Source organism: Lissotriton helveticus, chromosome 2_1 (assembly GCF_964261635.1).
Source record: "Lissotriton helveticus chromosome 2_1, aLisHel1.1, whole genome shotgun sequence".
Classification (NCBI taxonomy): Eukaryota; Metazoa; Chordata; class Amphibia; order Caudata; family Salamandridae; genus Lissotriton; species Lissotriton helveticus.
The window spans coordinates 838234499-838255240 of record NC_136059.1 but is presented as its reverse complement, the minus strand read 5'-3'; the positions used below and the strand labels follow the sequence as shown (position 1 = coordinate 838255240).

The 20742-nt window shown below is 49.5% G+C and overlaps 1 long non-coding RNA gene across 1 annotated transcript in view; it reads left to right on the top strand.

The window, feature by feature from the left end:
• The window catches only part of LOC144819521 (uncharacterized), a 260179-nt gene that overhangs the window by 7156 nt on the left and 232281 nt on the right, over window positions 1-20742 (top strand). The window lies entirely within an intron of this gene.

The window sequence follows — 20742 nt, the reverse complement described above, 5'->3', positions numbered from 1 at the left end:
GATTCAAGCAAGCCTGGCTGAAGACGGCTGAAATGCCAGAAACCGGTCCTCGGTAGCTTGTTTCCGGTCCAGGGAAGGCATGGCTTGGCAGTTCAGGCTGGACTGTTCCCATGAGGCACAGGGTCAGACTGATTTGCATATGGCCATGTCTGAACTGGGGTGGCGGAGTGGGCTAAAGAACGGTGATGGATTAAACTCAGATCAGTTGACTGGGGGTGAGTGCTTGTATTGTCAATGCTTCGTCCATAATTTCCTTTATTTTTTCTTTGTTCGCCATAAGTATCCACACCATCGCTGGCCAAATATTACCACATCAGATTTAGAGGCATTTATAATGTGTGCCAGCATACATTAGCCATAAATGCACATTGACATTTGCCCCTATCTATTGAACATGCAAGTTTGTACTACTTTTATTGCGATTCTTCATGTAATGGAATGCTTGTTTCTGGTGACTGATGATACCTCTTTCATCATGGCTTAGCAATATCCCAATGTTGTCATCCACCCTGTGTTGGCTCTTGTTGTTATCTCATAAATCCTCATAGATACAGTTTTGTACCACTAGATGGCGTGTTGCGCTCCCATCTTATCTTCATCCTTTCTGTTTCCTGGTTTGAATGTCCTATACGTTCACGCCATGTTTCAGTGTTTTAAGATAATATCGGGCAAATGACATATCAGGTGCACAGACAAAGTACCAAATCAGCCTACCTTGCTATATGGTGGAAGAGATCGTGGCTTTGATGGCTATGTGAACAGTCCAATTTGACTGACCATACTCTGCAAGGTATGAATTTTACTGGGTGCTTCTCAAGTCAACACATATTCCGAACAATGCTATACATCAGACAGAACCCATGCTTGTTTTTTGTCTTCACTTAGCTCCTTACATGTTGCTAATGCACAGTAAATAAACATTGATCATTCAAGCCCTGTACAGGTTCATTAAGGAATTGTGACCGTATTAAAGAAAACATGAACCAAACACACTGTCCAGCTTGTGGCATGATGAAATATGAGTTCACTCCCCTGTAACATACATGACACTAGCTCCCACAGTTTGGAGACTGTATTGACCTAGCAGGCCAGGTGACAACACTCCCTGGACATTGCTGGATGGGTCCAACAGCAACCCTTGGTCCGCATGCACTGCATGGTCTGTTTGGGTGATTGTAATGTCCTGTAAATAGGTCCCGGTGTCAAGTTGTATTCATTTAATGGAGTTACCCTGTATCATGACATACCACCCCAAATTCATATTTCAGTTGAAAAAGTAGTTATAGATGTTTGCTACAGTCACACAGATTATGGAATTTAGGGACTTACCAGTTGGCCCACCAAATATGATTCCCAGATCATCTAGAAGGTCTGCCTTCTGGCTGACCTCATCTACCCATCAGTGTTTCAGTTGCTGAACAGTACGCTGGATGTTGAATCTACGGCTCATGCTGTACCAAAGCTTCTTCCACCTCTGCCACCTCTCTCTGGTAGGGTAACCTGTGCTCACACTACCCGCATCCCAATCATGCTGGGGAGATAGTGGACCACCAGCCACAGCAGGCCACCAAACACCTCCTCAGACAGATTCTTCATTCTGCCCCTCCCTGATATCTTCCTACACCATTCAACCTTAAGTACAACACAACTGAAACTAGCCCTTTTTCCCACCCCTAAAACTACAAACCTCTAAATAGACATACACCCACCAATACGCAAGACAAAACAATACAAGATACTAATAAAATACATAAATTACATTTTTTAAAGACAACATAGACAGCAGAGACACCAACAAGACTGTTGTAAATGGGATCCCTGGCTGGCCAGGGCTTGCGCCAAAGTCAGTCAGAGACCACCACTCCCAAGTCAGGGCAAGGGAGTTACACACCAAGATAACCCCTGCTCACCCTCTAGGTAACGTGGCGCGAGCAGCAAGGCTAAACTTGGAGGCGATGTGAGTTAAGTATTTGCGCACGCACCCCAGCAACAACACCCAAAGGCCCACCACAAAGGAAACTCCACACAAGGTTATATAAAATTAGCCTTTGTATTACACCAAAACACATTAGATAAAACACACACTTTACAATGTGCCAGAGGCACGGGCAGAATTTACAGGGGATATGTACAAGACAGGGCCACCTGGACCACTGTCAGGAATCAGCACTTTTAGAAGTAACAATACAATACTTATAGGCCTAGAACTTAGAACATAGGGCCTATCGGACAGTACCTTCCGTCCTGGTTGCGCAGGATAATGCGAGTGACCTCCTTAGTAGGCTTTAGCGGGCGACCGGCTAGCTACAAGCGTTTCTCTGGGGCGACCAATGTGTGCGGCTCAGAAGAGGAGGGGGAGGCAGGATGCGGGCGGCCGAGTGAAGCGGCGCGGCTCACGGGAGAGCGGCGCGGCTCGAGGCTTGGACGGGCGGCCGGGCACGAGCTGCCGAGGGGAGTGAGCGAGGCACACTTCAGCGAGGCCCCAGGGGCCCAGGGAGATCAGACAAGTCCCAGCAATTTGTCAGGGAAGGTACAATATAGCACACCATCAGTAACTACTGGTGATCAGGTAAATACCACCTACGCAATCCTAACCACCTTAGGAACAGGTCACGCAGGGGAACCAGGACCTCACTAGCACCACCTGTACTAGCAAGAACAACCACCTAAGTACCACAATACAAGTAGGGGCATAGACCTGGGGACAAAACACATGAAGCAGAACCTACATTCAGCCGTGTAAGGAACACATGACGCATCAACACACGTTCAGCGGTGTAAGGAACAAGGAACATGATGCATCAACAACACATTCAGAGGTGCAGCACAAGAGAACACATGATGTATAAACTACACATTCAGAGGTGTAAGGAACAAGGCACATAATGTATCAACAACACATTCAGAGGTGCAGCAAAGAGCACTTTGCAGAAATCACACTAACACAGAACTTACATCACAAGTTCAGGGTCCAGGTTGCGCCACTGCGCCAACACCTAAACGTAGCAGCTGCCCACGAAGTGCTGGGCAGCTGAGGGACAGAACAGGGGGCCTAAACGCTGCAGCTGGCACTAAGTGCTGCGCAGCTGGGGTAGGCCAGGGAGGAAGGAGTGTGTCTCACTCCTAAGTTCACAGTACATGTCCCTAGAAAGCAAAATACCTAAACGGTGCAGCTGCCCACTAATTGCTGGGCAGCTGGAAACAGAACTGCGACGGGGCTCTTACTAGCTCCTCAGGAAGCAAAACTGTGCAAACTGGGAGCCCTCTAGACTCTGAACAAATCAGGGGCATTTTGGGGGAGCCCACTGGCTCTGCACGCACCTGTGCATTTTTCCTAATAAGCACGCCCCAAAGAGCCACGGGGCTCTGGAAATAAACCAGGTCTCATGGAGCGTACTGGCTCCTCACATGACAAGCATTGGCCCCTCTGGGCCCATGCAAATAGGTATGGCCCGACGCTGGAGCCCACAGGCTCACCCAACACAGGTCCCCAAGCTCGGGATCACAGGAGCCTCTCGGGCTCGAAAGATAAATGCCCCCAAGAGCCTGGTAGGCTCGACGAAGATGCGTCCGTCGTTGGAGTCCCCCCCCTGGGGACTCGGACAGATAAAGGCCCCTGGACATGGCAGTCCCGCTCGGGGGACTCAAGATACCACTGTGCCTCTCTTAGGCATGCTCCCCCCAGCCCGTGACACTCACCGGGCTGCTGTCTCTGGGGATGCCTCTTCTCTGCTCCTCTTCCCGGGGCGGACGTCTGGGCTCTCCATCTCCGGGGCTCCCTCCTCTACATGTGAGCCCCGCAACACCGGCTCTGGTTGCTGGCGGCCCCGGGGCTCTCCCTCACTCCTGGGAGCCCCGGGCCGCGGGGATTTGGCCGGCTTTCTTCTTCGTCTTTCCCCCGGTTGCAGCGAGCAGCCAATCGGGGCGCGGCGGCAGGTGGGACTTCCCTCCAAAACCGGAAGTCCCGCCCAGCGTCAGGCACCTTAGTGCCTGGCTTCCTGTTTTCACGGCCATCGTTTTTTAACGCGGCTCGGGCCGCGGCAGAGAATCTCGGGGGCATTAAAGAGGGGTGGGCACCCTCGAGATTAAAAATAAACGTAGAAGCGAGGTGGGCACTCGCTTAGGACACATAAAAAAGGGGTGGCACCCTAATATAAAAATAAAGTGCAACGAAGCACTCTGGGGCATAGAAAGGGCAGGAGTGCTTCCCTCAGAGGGAAAACGACAGTGCTCTGCCCAGGCAGGCAAATTAAAGCGCTCACGGGGCGCTAGGGGCAGCCACAGCCCTGGGGCAAGGACAAAGGCACAGAAAGCAACAAAGTCCTTCAACAATCCAGTATCTCAGCAGTCCAGGGGCTGGGCAGGGCTCAGGGAGGCAAGCCTTCCCCTGAGCCCAAGCAGCAGCACGCCCCTGGCAAGATTCAAGTTGGGAACAAGAACATTTTTTAAGAGGTCACAGCCTCTTTTTATACAGACAAATCCTTTGTCTCTGGGCAGGGTGGGGGCAGAACCAGTCGCAGCTGGTCTGTGAGCACTGCTGATGGGCTCAACCACCCTCTCTATTTACTGGCAGGGTTAGGGTCATCAGTCACACCACAGGGGGGCGGAGCCAGCATTGTCTGGGGAAAACCCAGCCTCATTCAGGACACAGGTACACTCCTCCCCAGCCATCAGCATGCTAATCTCCCACTCACCACCAGGCAGACCCATCCAGACTTCCTGGAGCCTGGCATGCCAGCCAGCTCCAGCCAATCACACGCCAGCACCTTCACAGCACATACACAGCCATGTCTAGAAGTAGCACTTCCCCACTAGACACATACAAGCCGCACATACCATTTCGCAGCATTCACTCTCACGAGTTCACACATACCAAACTCGAGCCTGCACTCCCCACGCATCAGGAACTACCAGGGACACATACATTCCCCATGCATTCCTATGGGAGGGCAGGCCTATCTCACACACGCACTCAGGTAGCGCACGCACTTTACACTGCGCCACAGTGTCAAAGTGCGCAAAAGACCAGAAATCACTATACTTTAAGGCAAAAAGTTCAGGGGTGAACCTGCCACAAGGCCCAAGTCCAACACAACCCCCTTCCAGCCAAAACGCAGGGTAGGCCAATCACCACCGTGATGGACTTCCCTGCTTGGGGCGATAGAACACGGACGCGGGCCCGCACTGCAGGGACACCCTCCGGTTCTACGCCACGTTGATCCATAAGCCAAGCACATCCTTAAAAAAAAAACAGGCCCAACTAGGCTACCCCACTGGTACTCCTTAGTTATCCACAGCTAGGACCAGGCCCTAGGCCACCCAGATACCACTGGTCCTTGCCAATCCACAGAGTGGGGGGTAGTAACCCCTGGCCTACAATAGCCATTCTCCACTTCCTTTCTCAGTGTAGTTCCAAACTACGACTGATCCTTCAACCTAGGGTCCGCACCCTCAGGCTGACCAGAGGTCACGGGCACGATTGCCCCACCCTACCTCTACTTCTGAAGCACCCTCCAGAACACAACTCTCCCACCAGTTTAGGACCTGACTTCCTCAGCAGCAGTGACCACAGTCAGACCAGCACAAGAACGGTGTAGTAAGGCGTTGCACTTTGCGGGTTGCCAGGTGCGGCGCAAGCGGCGGCTCGCGGACCGCGTCAAGACGGGGACGGCGAGCGGCATAGACTGCGCGGCCGAAGGCAGCCGCGGCTCAGAGCGGTGCCTACAGGACACCAGGCTGGTCATGACAGATAGGTCACCGCTCCCTTAACTGGTCTACCACCTGGGAGTCACATTCACCGGATGCACAGGTGTCAGACTCCCTCTGACCCCCTCCCAGAGTTCTGCACCCTCCCACTGTAGAACAGGGTCCCTCCACTTAAGGTAGGCCCCACCTGCTCTCAGGGTAGTACCACAACACTCAGCCAAGAACCCTAAAGATCCCTGCTAGGCCTGTACCACCCCTTCTGGGAAACACAGGGTCTCTTCACTAAAGATGAGCCCCACCTGTGTTCACAGGGGTACCCCTAGAAGACAAACCGGCCAGGACACTGGCTACAGTCGCCCTGCCGTCCAGGACAGGCAACACCTGACCCTGGCTCCCCAACCTAGGGACGCTACCCTTTGGTTAGATGCCTGGCGCACCAGGACTTCTACAAGTTGAAAACAAAAATCTAAGACTTTCTCTCCTCCTTCAGCAGCAAGGCAACCACTGCAGGTCAATCCCCCATACAGCTTACCCGGTTCCTTCTCTTCAGGCAGGAGTTCCTTCTTGTAACTTCAGGACACTACGTATAGTTCCCCTTACGTCCAGATCTGGACACACCGGCTACTGGCTCTCCAACCGAGGGACGTACCCCTTTGGTCAGATGCCTGGCGCACCAGGACTTCCTTGAGGGTGACACAACTAATGTGTTGTGTACAAGTCTGCCTGACACTCAGGACAGAAGTGGCATCACCATGGTCACTCCCTGGCGACACAGCCCTTCTGGCTGGACCCTGACCCACTGGCTCTTCCACTGGGGAACCTATCCCCCTCGCACCCCTCCATCTGGACTTCTGCACCCTCCCAATGGGAGCGGTACTGCCAGACACCAGAACTACTGGAACCCTGGTTACAGAGGTTCCACGTTCTCCAGACACTCTGGAAGATCCTCCTCAAATGACCTATTGATACAGCCTAGGCCCCCGACCTGATGTTCCCTTCAGAAACATTCCAGGCCCTGACACTGGGATTTGGGCACCTGGAGACATGCAGTCCCACCCACTCCTTCTCCTCTTGAGACAGGACGTGAGCCCCTACACTGAGACCTAGCTGGGCTACACTGAACCTCTTCCACCACGCTGGGCTGGAAGACACCTCAGACACCCCTTTTGGAATCACTCCATCCCCTATGCCTCTCTCCTCCCAGAACATTACTAACTCAAAAATTCTGTCTCCAAACAGACCACAGAAATCAAAAAGCAGGCTCCACTGTCTGCAGACGTTCTTGGGAAAAGTTTAACACACGGAACTTTAGGTATCTGAGCAAAACAAGAGTACACAAGCATTCAGCAAGCTCCCCATCCAGAGAACTCACAAACACGTCCAGTGCCACACACCATTCATCCACACACCCCTCCCCAGACTGGTAAGGCAGTTTCTACCACCCCTGACTTCTCAACCTGACCACACTTGACACAGGTACCCTTACTCCAGGACAGGGACGGGGGACACATGCACTGGACACACTTATGCTGCCACCACTGGATCCCACCCTTCTGGTGAATCCAGAAAACCCACTGCACTTAGGGGGATGATCTACCCTCCCGAGCTAGGGACACCTAACTCACAGTGCACAAGAAACACATTTCCACAGAAATGACATTTTCAGCAAACTTAAAACAATAATCCCCACAATGTGATGTATCTAAAATGCAGAGTTTTGTAGTGGATTTTTGGCACATGGGGTTGAGTTTTGTAGTGCGGCCAGTTGCCACTTTGGTACAACGCAAACACAAATCCTTATCCTCACCGCTGCGTCCAATTTTGGAAATGGGATCCCTCGCTGGCCAGGGCTTGCGCCAAAGTCAGTCAGAGACCACCACTCCCAAGTCAGGGCAAGGGAGTTACACGCCAAGATAACCCCTGCTCACCCTCTAGGTAACGTGGCGCGAGCAGCAAGGCTAAACTTGGAGGCGATGTGAGTTAAGTATTTGCGCACGCACCCCAGCAACAACACCCAAAGGCCCGCCACAAAGGAAACTCCACACAAGGTTATATAAAAATAGCCTTTGTATTACACCAAAACACATTAGATAAAACACACACTTTACAATGTGCCAGAGGCACGGGCAGAATTTACATGGGATATGTACAAGACAGGGCCACCTGGACCACTGTCAGGAATCAGTACTTTTAGAAGTAACAATACAATACTTATAGGCCTAGAACTTAGAACATAGGGCCTATCGGACAGTACCTTCCGTCCTGGTTGCGCAGGATAATGCGAGTGACCTCCTTAGTAGGCTTTAGCGGGCGACCGGCTAGCTACAAGCGTTTCTCTGGGGCGACCAATGTGTGCGGCTCAGAAGAGGAGGGCGAGGCAGGATGCGGGCGGCCCAGCGAAGCGGCGCGGCTCAGGGGATTGCGGCGCGGCTCGAGGCTTGGACGGGCGGCCGGGCACGAGCTGCCAAGGGGAGTGAGCGAGGCACACTTCAGAGAGGCCTCAGGGGCCCAGGGAGATCAGACAAGTCCCAGCAATTTGTCAGGGAAGGCACAATATAGCACACCACCAGTAACTACTGGTGATCGGGTAAATACCATCTACGCAATTCTAACCACCTTAGGAACAGGTCACGCAGGGGAACCAGGACCTCACTAGCACCACCTGTACTAGCAAGAACAACCACCTAAGTACCACAATACAAGTAGGGGCATATACCTGGGGACAAAACACATGATGCAGAACCTACATTCAGCGGTGTAAGGAACACATGACGCATCAACACACGTTCAGCGGTGTAAGGAACAAGGCACATGATGCATCAACAACACATTCAGAGGTGCAGCACAAGAGAACACATGATGTATAAACTACACATTCAGAGGTGTAAGGAACAAGGCACATAATTACAACACATTCAGAGGTGCAGCAAAGAGCACTTTGCAGAAATCACACTAACACAGAACTTACATCACAAGTCCAGGGTCCAGGTTGCGCCACTGCGCCAACACCTAAACGTAGCAGCTGCCCACGAAGTGCTGGGCAGCTGAGGGACAGAACAGGGGGCCTAAACGCTGCAGCTGGCACTAAGTGCTGCGCAGCTGGGGTAGGCCAGGGAGGAAGGAGTGCGTCTCACTCCTAAGTTCACAGTACATGTCCCTAGAAAGCAAAATACCTAAACGGTGCAGCTGCCCACTAATTGCTGGGCAGCTGGAAACAGAACTGCGACAGGGCTCTTACTAGCTCCTTAGGAAGCAAAACTGTGCAAACTGGGAGCCCTCTAGGCTCTGAACAAATCAGGGGCATTTTGGGGGAGCCCACTGGCTCTGCACGCACCTGTGCATTTTTCCTAATAAACATGCCCCAAAGAGCCACGGATCTCTGGAAATAAACCAGGTCTCATGGAGCGTACTGGCTCCTAACATGACAAGCATTGGCCCCTCTGGGCCCATGCAAATAGGTATGGCCCGACGCTGGAGCCCACAGGCACACCTAACACAGGTCCCCAAGCTCGGGATCACAGGAGCCTCTCGGGCTCGAAAGATAAATGCCCCCAAGAGCCTCGTAAGCTCGACGAAGATGCGGTTGTCGTTGGAGTCCCCCCCTGGGGACTCGGACAGATAAAGGCCCCTGGACATGGCAGTCCCGCTCGGGGGACTCAAGATACCACTGTGCCTCTCTTAGGCACGCTCCCCCCAGCCCGTGACACTCACCGGGCTGCTGTCTCTGGGGACGCCGCTTCTCTGCTCCTCTTCCCGGGGCGGACGGCTGGCCTCTCTATCTCCGGGGCTCCCTCCTCTACATGGGAGCCCCGCAACACCGGCTCTGGTTGCTGGCGGCCCCGGGGCTCTCCCTCACTCCTGGGAGCCCCGGCCGCGGGGATTCGGCCGGCTTTCTTCTTCGTCTTTCCCCCGGTTGCAGCGAGCAGCCAATCGGGGCGCGGCGGCAGGCGGGACTTCCCTCCAAAACTGGAAGTCCCGCTCCGCGTCAGGCACCGTAGTGCCTGGCTTCCTGTTTTCACGGCCATCGTTTTTTAACGCGGCTCGGGCCGCGGCGGTGAATCTCGGGGGCATTAAAGAGGGGTGGGCACCCTCGAGATGAAAAATAAACGTAGAAGCGAGGTGGGCACTCGCTTAGGACACATAAAAAAGGGGTGGCACCCTAATATAAGAATAAAGTGCAACGAAGCACTCTGGGGCATAGAAAGGGCAGGAGCGCTTCCCTCAGAGGGAAAACGACAGCGCTCTGCCCAGGCAGGCAAATTAAAGCGCTCACGGGGCGCTAGGGGCAGCCACAGCCCTGGGGCAAGGACAAAGGCACAGAAAGCAACAAAGTCCTTCAACAATCCAGTATCTCAGCAGTCCAGGGGCTGGGCAGGGCTCAGGGAGGCAAGCCTTCCCCTGAGCCCAAGTAGCAGCACGCCCCTGGCAAGATTCAAGTTGGGAACAAGAACATTTTTCAAGAGGTCACAGCCTCTTTTTATACAGACAAATCCTTTGTCTCTGGGCAGGGTGGGGGCAGAACCAGTCGCAGCTGGTCTGTGAGCACTGCTGATGGGCTCAACCACCCTCTCTATTCACTGGCAGGGTTAGGGTCATCAGTCACACCACAGGGGGGCGGAGCCAGCATTGTCTGGGGAAAACCCAGCCTCATTCAGGACACAGGTACACTCCTCCCCAGCCATCAGCATGCTAATCTCCCACTCACCACCAGGCAGACTCATCCAGACTTCCTGGAGCCTGGCATGCCAGTCAGCTCCAGCCAATCACACGCCAGCACCTTCACAGCACATACACAGCCATGTCTAGAAGTAGCACTTCCCCACTAGACAAATACAAGCCACACATACCATTTCGCAGCATTCACTTTCACGAGTTCACACATACCAAACTCGAGCCTGCACTCCCCACGCATCAGGAACTACCAGGGACACATACATTCCCCATGCATTCCTATGGGAGGGCAGGCCTATCTCACACACGCACTCAGGGAGCGCACGCAGTTTACACTGCGCCACATTGTCAAAGTGCGCAAAAGACCAGAAATCACTATACTTTAAGGCAAAAAGTTCAGGGGTGAACCTGCCACAAGGCCCAAGTCCAACAAAGACCAACAAACACTATGTACCACCAGAGCATGTACCAAACACCTCCACTAGCCAGCACAGACAAAAAGACTGTAAGTGAACATGAAAGGAACTTCACCCCTTCCTTGTTTGCAGCATGGCTGAGCCATTGCATCATTTCCTGGTTGGATGCTTCATGTTTTTTACTTAAGCGCCACATTTCCTTCTAAAGCATTGTTTTTTCCATCCACATCAGTGGAGAAATAGGCAATGAGTAATGCCTATGCAAAATGCATTGTTTTCATCAATTTAGTCTTTATTTCGATTGGTACAATCATTAAAGACACATATAGTAACAACACAACAGTTAGAAAACTTCATACAAAAATACATTGGTTTCATAAGAAATGACTCATAAGAGAAGAAAAAAGAATCCATACGAGATTAATAAATAAGTTAATAAATTAGTTTTAAGAACAATAAAACTATAAAATACGATGATCAAAATCACATCTCATAGTTTAACTAACTCATATGGGGTTGGTCATAAAAACACTTATTAGTTAGAACCATCTTGGAGCTTTCTACATGTACTAATAAACACTAAACCCCAATGGGCGAACATTGATGAGAGCTCTACCACTCAATAATTCCTAGGGAGCCTCTTGATGATTATTTATTTCTTTAAACACTTAGGTCTAATTCCCCATATCCAACTCAGGAATTTGGCTGTTACCACTACAATGGGTTCTTGTGTATTAGTTTTCAAATGCGATATGCAGCTATGCTATATCTGGTACCCATGTTGAGACAATTGGGCCTAAGAAATTTATTCCTGGGGCGCTTATAAGCTGGACACACAAAAAGGATGTGGAAAACTATTTCATCCTGGTGTGAGCAGAAATCACATCTAGTGGACAGTGGACTTTGCCATTTTTGCGTAAATGATTTTAACGGAAGAGAGCCAACGCTTAATTGGTGGTACAGTTTTCTGTCTAGAGGTTTTAATGTGTGGTCGTAGTAACTCTCAAACTTAGTGTCTTGTTTATGCTCCATAAAGACACTGGTAAGTGAGTTATTGGTACGTAACATGGACCTTGTTTTTACCATCGCCCAATAGGCTTCCTTAAATAGTTTTTTGATTGGAAATAGATTGCTTTCAGTATTCTCCCACAGATGTCTGTACCCCATTTCCACCAGGGTGGACTTGATTTTTTGTAGCCATGTGATACTATTTGTAGTATCAGCTCCTCTTACATCTGTCAGAGCATCAGCATAGTGAACCATCTCTGGAGTGGTCCAGATCCTTCTCCAGTATGCTAGTGGCCTGAATCAGGCTACGTCCTCTAGGGAACAACAACCTAGATCTTGATACAAAGGTTTGAGGGGTTTGATTGGGGGAGGCCTGTTAGAGTTCTCGAGAACTTATTCTGCGCTACTGTTAAGGAGGAGACATTTTCAAAACCTCTTAACTCCGCTTCATATAAAATAGAAGCCCTGACCATGGCGTTGTAAATTGTTAATTCGGGGCGTACCGGCTTTGTTTGAGACAGTCTATGTTCTTTCAATAGGGCCTCTGCTAGATTGACATGCTTAAGAGTCATAAGATCTATCTAAGGTTTCCAACTTAACTTCTTTGCCAGGGTCACCCCCATATAAGCAAACACGTCTGTTTGTTCCAACTGAACGTTATTCATGAATATTCTCCCATGTACCATTTCATATTTGTGAAATGTCATGAATTTTTATCAACATTGACCACCATCTCATGGTCAATACAAAAGGTCTCAAATCTATTCCAAGCCCACTGCAACCCAGCTTATGTCTTAGACAGGATGAGGGTATCATCAGCAAACATAAGTAATGGTATTTTCACACCCGAAGAGTGGGTGCATCGGTTGGTTGTAACAAATAGTAATGTACAACCCTATTAATAAACAGGGAAAATAGTGTAGGGGCCATAACGCACCCCGCCGCACCCCTTTCGATACCTCAAACCTGTCTGTGGCCATGCCCTGCGACTCCCAGCATACTTGCATGAAGCATTATACCAAGTGTTGGGTTTGTAAACGTGACTCTTCCTAATTGGCTTGCAATTGATAAAAAATGTCTTTAGCCCGGTAAAGAGATCATTGTGGATCCTAGGGAGATTACCGTTAATGACCTCTTGTTTGCCACAATCGGTTAATGCCTTTAATGCCTCTGAGACCAGAATCCTAATCCCTTGCACTTTACTTTCATCAAGGGCTACCTTAGCCCACCTAACCCTTCGCAAATCATTAGCCACAACTATTTGGTTGGGGCATATAATAGCCTCCGTACTAGGTTTGGTACAAAAGCTGCTATCCTTCCAGGTGAGGACTAGCAGATTGTAATCACTTTCGAGGCGTCTTTGTACTTCCATATCAAGAATAAATGACCACAACTCCACACTTACTAAGATGTAATCAATTCGGCTTTTGGAGCGCCCATTGTTGAAAGTCGCCACACCCTGCATGTCAGACACCGTCCTGCCATTTACCGCCCTAAGGCCCCATTCCAGGCACATCCCTTTGAGTTGGAGGCAGCCTCTGTCCATTTCTTAATAGCTGAAGGACCAGTTGGGGCACACCCCATTGTTCATCCACCTCTTCACTGAGGCTCCCATCTTCTGTGTCCAGGGGCTCAAAGCAGGTATTAAAATCACCTGCAATTATGATATTAGCATTATGTGTGCTTTCTGCTAAAAAAGATTCCAGGACAGCAATTACCTGTGAACGCCTACCACCCGGTAGGCCCCTCGCATAAACATTAAACAGTAATAGATCAAGACCCTTAATTGATTTAACTCTAATAGCCTGGATATCTGGACTGTCAAAGAAAACTTCCTCTACAGTAATCCCCTCAAGTTGCCTTACCCAGCAAGTTAACCCACCCACTGATCTTCCCCTTGGGCTCTTAATCGATGGTTTAGTAAAACTTATATAACCTGCATGAAACACCGGTTCAATTGACCATGTTTCCTGAAATGCCCAAACATCAACACCATCAATAAAAACCGACCAATCAGTTGAAACAACCTTAGACTCCAAACCCGCTATATTCCAGGAGGAAATAACCACAGAAGTCTTCTGAGAGGCAGAAACGGGATGCCCAGATGTGTGAGATCTTACTATTTGGTGATTATCCTGGAGCAGCATGAGGGCAACTGGAGGGACAATTGAAGCTTTACCGTCTAGATTAGTGTGGGGATCGGATAGCGGTGAAAACCCTATGGATTCAACCCTGACACCACTCGCTAAATCACCCTGTTTGGATGGCCCCAGTCAATCTATTTCTTCAATCGTAGAAAGAGCATCATAACGATTGCTAAGTTGGATAGAGTGATCTGGCCTAAAAGAATCCTCTCGTGCTCCTCGTATTCTCCCAGGTCTAGGGGCATGATGTTGTCTGTAGAAGAAACCTAGTGGGAGGATACCAATGGCAGCCCTATCAAAGCAATCATAACAAGCCACCTCAAGAATGTGACAGACCAAGGCCGGAGACCTAAAGCTTACAACTACACAGTCTCCTGGAATGGTCTTATTGGTATAACCAACCCACTATGTGCGCCTGATCATTTTAAACTCCTGAAAAAGGACATCCCCAAGGCCTGTTTTTGTATTCAAATAATGAAGGGTTTTATTTTTAAGAGTTGACCAATGTTCAAAGCCACCATAGGCCAGGGAAGGGACATTGGTCAAAATTACTATCTACGGAGTGGCTTCCGGTGGTAAATGAAGATAATTTTTTTCTCAGTATGTACGGTGTTTCCCTTAGGTGCCAACATCTCGGATCCCTCAGGCTCTGGTGGCCTTCTTGTGGACATGGATTTACCCGCACCTGTATCCGGTGCAGTAGAGTTCTTAGGCTTTCCAGCTTGTTGCACTTCGCCCACCACTATCTGTGCATTTGCCTTTGTTCCACCCTTGTCCCTGTGGATTTCCCCTACTCTGGCTGGAGTAGTACCTGCTCCAACCCGCCTACCAGGCATGGTCTGATTCACTTGGGGTGGTTGTGCAAGCACCACTTCTATTTTTGAGAGTCTACTATCCACAGAGTCTAGCCTTTTTAAGATCGGCTCAAGGAGGGATGTCAGTTGCTCTTTTAGGAGGTTACCAATATTACTAATGGTCAGTGGGGGGGTAGTGGTGGCTAGCAGTTGGTTTACAGGTGTTTTAGGATTGGTGTTGCCAAATGTAAATACCCCATTCGTACCCTTAGATGGTGGCAGTGAATTTAGTATCTTAGTACCTCTCCCCTTCCTTTTTTTATTTGGGGGGTTCTTTATTCCTGGCACTCATAGCCTTCATCCCCCTTGTTGTCCCCATTGCTGGGCTATTGACATTGCTAGGGGCCCGGGAAGTTGGATATTCGAGTGGAGGGGCAACCTAGGAGAACCGAACAAGGAGTAATTGCTTGGGGCGACGGTAACAGGAGCGAGCGGAGTAGGGGGTAATTGGGCACATGGTAACGAGACCCTCCTTAACATGGTGGGATCAAAGTAGAGTCTACGTTCGGTAGCCTCGATCTCACAAATTAAAACAGATTCCGCTCTATCCAGAAAGGCATCAAGCAATCCCACCACCTTATCCCCCACACTCCTTTTATCCATACTAAGGGTGTTAAGTGTTCACAGACCCAAGCGGTAATAAACCCCACAAACAAACCCCCTGCAGCCAAGTGCAGCAGTCCAAGGATTAATGTTCTTACTGTCCAAATAGTGGGATGACAGGGGGGTGGCCCAGCCCAGCCTCGCCAGGCCTCGGACGGCCACAGACGGCCTGCCATTTGCCCGGGCTTAGTCCAGCCAAACAAGCACGCTCCGCTACAGGGCTCCACTAAGGTCCAGGTATATTTAAACAGAGTCTCCTTTCACGCTTATCATGCTGCCGCTCAGGTAGAACTTCTACCAGAGCCGCAGCTCACTCTCGTAAACTCACTATTGGTGAGTGGGGAAAAAAATCGGATGCGCTACCAGGAGCGGAGTTTTCTGCACTCTGCTAATGGAGCTGAATTCACCACCCATGCCTACCCTTAATAGTACCACTGGAGCAGAGCTTTGGTTGTATGCACACATTTTTTGACAAATTAAGCACTGTTTGAAGTATTTCATCTGCGAGACATGGAGCAGGGTGTACATGAACTGCGAGGATGGAGGTCGTCAATCCTCATCAGGTACGAGGCCGGGTTGAGGGAATGTGAGGGGGTCTTCACCCTCCTCCAGAGCAAGTTAGATAAACAAAATAAGACAGAGGCAAGGGTCGGGTCCCCATCCTCACCAAGTATGTATGAAGTCGGAGGTTGAACGTGTGGAGGGGCTGAGGAGGGTATGTGCCTGTCTTCACCGTTTACGGCGAGGATGGGTGGGGAGTAATAAAAGGTACATGTGTTCACAGGTGCACCTCATGAGAAAGGGTATCTTTTCTCATCAGGTATCTGGGAAGGGCAGGAGCTGACCATGGGCAGAGAAAACATCCCAGGATGTGTCTTTCGACCACTTCTGCTCCATCTTCATTGGTGATATTTTATTTGTAATGTATGTTGGATAAAACTCTTTCTAAATAAATTATTTCTAAATAAACTATTCACATACATTATTGTACAACCTCAAATGATACCTTTAATTTCAAAGTATGTTTCTCCAAAGGCAATAGCACCTCTACCCCTTCATTTTCTGTATTTTTAGAAGTTTCCATTTTGTGAACTTAGTATTCAATACCACGTAAGGTTGTCCATGGTGTTGACGCATACACCGTTCTTTGAATTTAGTGCCTGTAAATAACAGTATAAACATGTTGCAAACAGATTTCTTTAAAGATCCAGTGAAAAGCAGGATTTAGAGAGCCTAAGTAAAAATCTCCCATTTTTATATTTCAATTTTATTGCCGCCATTATCAAGAAGAGTCCTTGGTGCAAACCTGCAATTCACCCCAAATGCCTTCACCACGTAGGCGATATATTATTGCACCCATAGCCTCCTCTGCCCTGTGTTAAGTGGAAAATAAGGTGCTATAATATCACAAAGGGCGTTTGGTGACACAGCCGAAGTTGAACTGAAATAACATGAGCAGGTACAGAACAGATAGCTCTATATTATGGGCCCAAATGTTCTGGTGTCATGGCACTACATCACGAGGCTCAAGGTTATAGAACCCCGAGTCAGCACTATTGGACGAAAAGCCACCGTCCTTATTATCTGGTGTTTATTTTGCATGTCAGGCCACTTCTAGGCTGCCAACTGATCAACCCCGTTGATTTTTTACAGTTTTGAAACTACTGCTCTATGTGTGACAGAACTATCCAGCCATTCAATACATATTTGGCTCGAACAAGCTGCTGTGTATTTTGGGCCAATTATGTTACTTTGTGCTTCTGCCATTGTTATAATAAACTACGATGCCAAGTGATGATAAATATGTTATGTTATGTTGATTTGAATGGTGCAGCTTATCGTTTTAAAAAGCGGCACTAATTGTTTTTAAGATCTTCACCTGTACTTACTTGCCACACGCTCGCTGACTCCCTGGTCCACCACAGCAACTCCTATGCTGATTGTGTGGAGAGAGATTACAGAGCCCAGCACTTCCTGGTTGAGTCAGTAGCGGGCGGCCATCTTGGCAGGGTGATGCTCCAGCTCTCCAAGCGATCCAATCTACATCAGGGCGAATGACGCTAACGCGCAGCAGATGCGCGCAGCGGGCGAGCCGATGGCACGCCAAAGGCATGCCCGTCTGCGCCCGTCCGCGCCCAACCGGGCCCAGGGGCCACAAACCCTGGTCTTTTTTCCGGGGCCCATTAACGTACACCTCGTCATGCCTGCATGCCTGCATGAGATGAGATTAGATGGTAACCCCCAAGTGTCTACACTCATCGAATCTCGCCAATTCTCTGGTACACTGTCCACACTTTAATTTTAAGCTGCTACCCAACGCACATCTTAGACCTTCTGCCATTACTCCAAGGAAGATGTTGCTCCTAAACTGCAGATCACTGCCCAAACACTGTATTGAAAAAGCACTATTAGTGGAGGAGCTTGAGCCAGATGTTCTTTTTTTAACGGAGACCTGGCTCCAGATTGAAACTGACCCCGCCATTGTTCAGGCCCTCCCCCAAGGATACTTAATTAGCAGAGCCGATCGTGGCTCTGGTAGAGGCGGAGGCCTGGCCATTATCTACAAGGAATGCCTTATATTTCGGAGCTACACAGGCTACAATTAACAAACTGCAAGTAACACAGAACTGTGCAGCCCACCTGCTCTTTCAGACCCTGCGTTGGCAGTCTGCAAGACCAGCATTGAGGAACCTTCATTGGCTCCCAATTTCAGCCAGGATTCAGTTTAAGGCTATGTGTTTGGCCCACAAAGCTATCTAGAAGACTGGCCCTGCGATCATGCTCCCTCTGGTCACCTCCTCCCTTCCTCACAGAACCCTGCGTTCCAGGTCTCTGTGCCAGGCCACCACCAAGAAGATATGTAAAGCGAGATGGGGCGGACGCTACTTCTCCTATAATGCCGCAAAGATTTGGAACTCTCTCCCCTTGCCCTCCAAGAGAACAATAATCTTCTGGCCTCCAGAAAGCTTTTAAAAACCCGTCTGTTTGGGACGTCTTCATAGCACTGTGGCCTGACCTTCTCTGTCCTTCTATTAATCAGCGCTGGGAGGCCTCAGGGTAGCCATGCGCTATTGAAATAGAAGTTCATTCATTTCATCACTAATGGAGGCATCCGGGCTCTGGTGCAGGAGCGTAGGTCCGGTGGTGCTCCAGGAAAGTGCCTGCAGAGAAGATCAGGGATGCACGAGGGAGACCACCACCTAGATTATAGGAGAGGTTAGTTCAAATAACCGCCATACTAAGCGAGGGTCAGTGTTAAAATGGGATGGCCAAACGTAATGGAAGAGGATGCCTCACACACAGGATAGTGTCATGCTTCATCATCAGCATCCTCTCCCCCACCCTGCTAAGATGATACTACCAGGGTGGACTCAACCTCAGCGAAGACTCAGCGAAAGGAGGTAGTCCTTAAGTAAAACTACTGAACAATGCGAGATTCAGACAATCCAAAAATACCTTATTGCTCCTCGGTTATCACCTTTATTCGTGAGGACTCTAGCTATATCTAAAAACCCTTATCTTGGCGGGTTGGCACAATGGCTCAGACCCATCTATTACTCACCAACATGTTTCTGCCCTCAATAATTAGTCTATCTGGTCTAGGGCATTCGGCAGGGCTAAAGGATCCCTACAGCATTCACCAAGTAGTTTAATTTATCCTAACTGGTAATGCAAGTCCATCACCAAATAACACATTAACTCAGATGAATCCTACCTGGGTTTCTTTGAAAACTAATTTTGTAAAATACCCTAGATTTTAGGGGATACCGGTAGGATGGTAAGGGAGGGTGCGGTGTCCTTTGTAGTCACACCATTGTCAAAAGGTTTACCACTCCAATGAACCTGATTGTTCCCATTCCATGCTACATGAGTGGAGTGGCGGTCCTGGTGTGCAGAGGGGGGGTGTTCTATATTTAGTAGCAATGAAGTAGAAATGACCTCCTCCTGTCTTACTTCTGGAGATGCTGTGGATTTGTGCGAGGGAGAGAGAGGTGTAGCATAGCTGGATGGAGGGTTGGTAGAGTTGGAGTCAGCCATTGAGGATGGCTGATCCTGCACTGTGGAAGGCTATATAGGCATGGATGAAAAGCTTGAATTCGCAGAATTTCTGGATGCTTAGCCATTGAAATTCTGTGAGGCAGGGAGTGATGTCCGCACTTCTAGCAATGCCTAGGAAGAGTCTGGCTGTGGTTTTCTGGATGGTTTGGAGTCTTTGTGTGAGTTGGTTTGACATTCCGGTGTAGAGTGCATTGCCGTCGTCAACTCTGCTGGTGATGAGGGCTTGGGTGACCATGTGTTGTGTGTGAGAGGGGAGCCATTTGAAGATTTTGCAAAGCATTCTGAGCATGTGGCAGCAGGATGCGATCATGGCATTGACCTGTTTTTTCATCAAGAGCTTGTTGTTATGCATGATGCCGATGTTTCTGGCGTGGTCTGAAGGTGTGGGCATGGGACCCAGGTCAGGTGGCCACCGGGAGGAGCCCCAGGGTGAGTTCTGATTTCTGAAGATCAGGATCTCTGTTTTTTCCATGTTGAGTTCTAGGCAGTTCTCTCGAATCCAGGTGGCCACGTCAGACATGTAAGCGATGACGTAAATCCTGATGGTGTTGTTTATGTTAGTTATGGAGAGGATGAGCTGAGTTTTATTTGCATAGGAGATGATGTTGAAGTCATGGGTTCTTATGATGCAGTTGAGACGTGTTATGTAAACGTTGAACAGTGTTTGATTGAGGGAGGAGACCTGGAGGACTCTGCAGGCAAGCATTGAGTCTGACTTATTGTGCCCTGTTGGAGAGGAAGGAGATGATCCAACTTAGCATGGGTCCTTGGATTCCTGAAGTCTGGCAATGAGGGCGCCATAGGAGACGATGTTAAACGCTACCGAGAGGTCAAGCAGGATAAGTGCAGCGGTTTCTTCTCTTGTCCACTATTGATCAGATGTCATCTGTTGCTACCAGGAGTAAAGTTTCTGTGCTGTATTTGCTGAGGAACCCTGACTGGGTGGAGTCCAAGAGGTAGTGAGGTTCAAGATGGGCAGAGAGCTGCTTGTTGATCACTTTCTCTAGGACTTTGGCCGGGAAGGGTAGGAGAGTGATGTGCCTGTAGTTACTGAGGACTTTCAGGTTTCCCAAGGGTTTCTTGAGCAAGGCAGTGACATCTGTGTGTTTCCAGCTGTCCAGGAAGTTTCCCCTGAGGATGGAGGAGTTGATAATGGTGGGAAGTTGGTGCTGATCAGTGTTCTTCCCAGGTTTTCAAAAATTTGAGAGTGTCCCTGAGGTCAAATCCTGTCGTGGGAATGATCGGAAGGACTTGATTGCCCACCACACTTGATTATCGGCA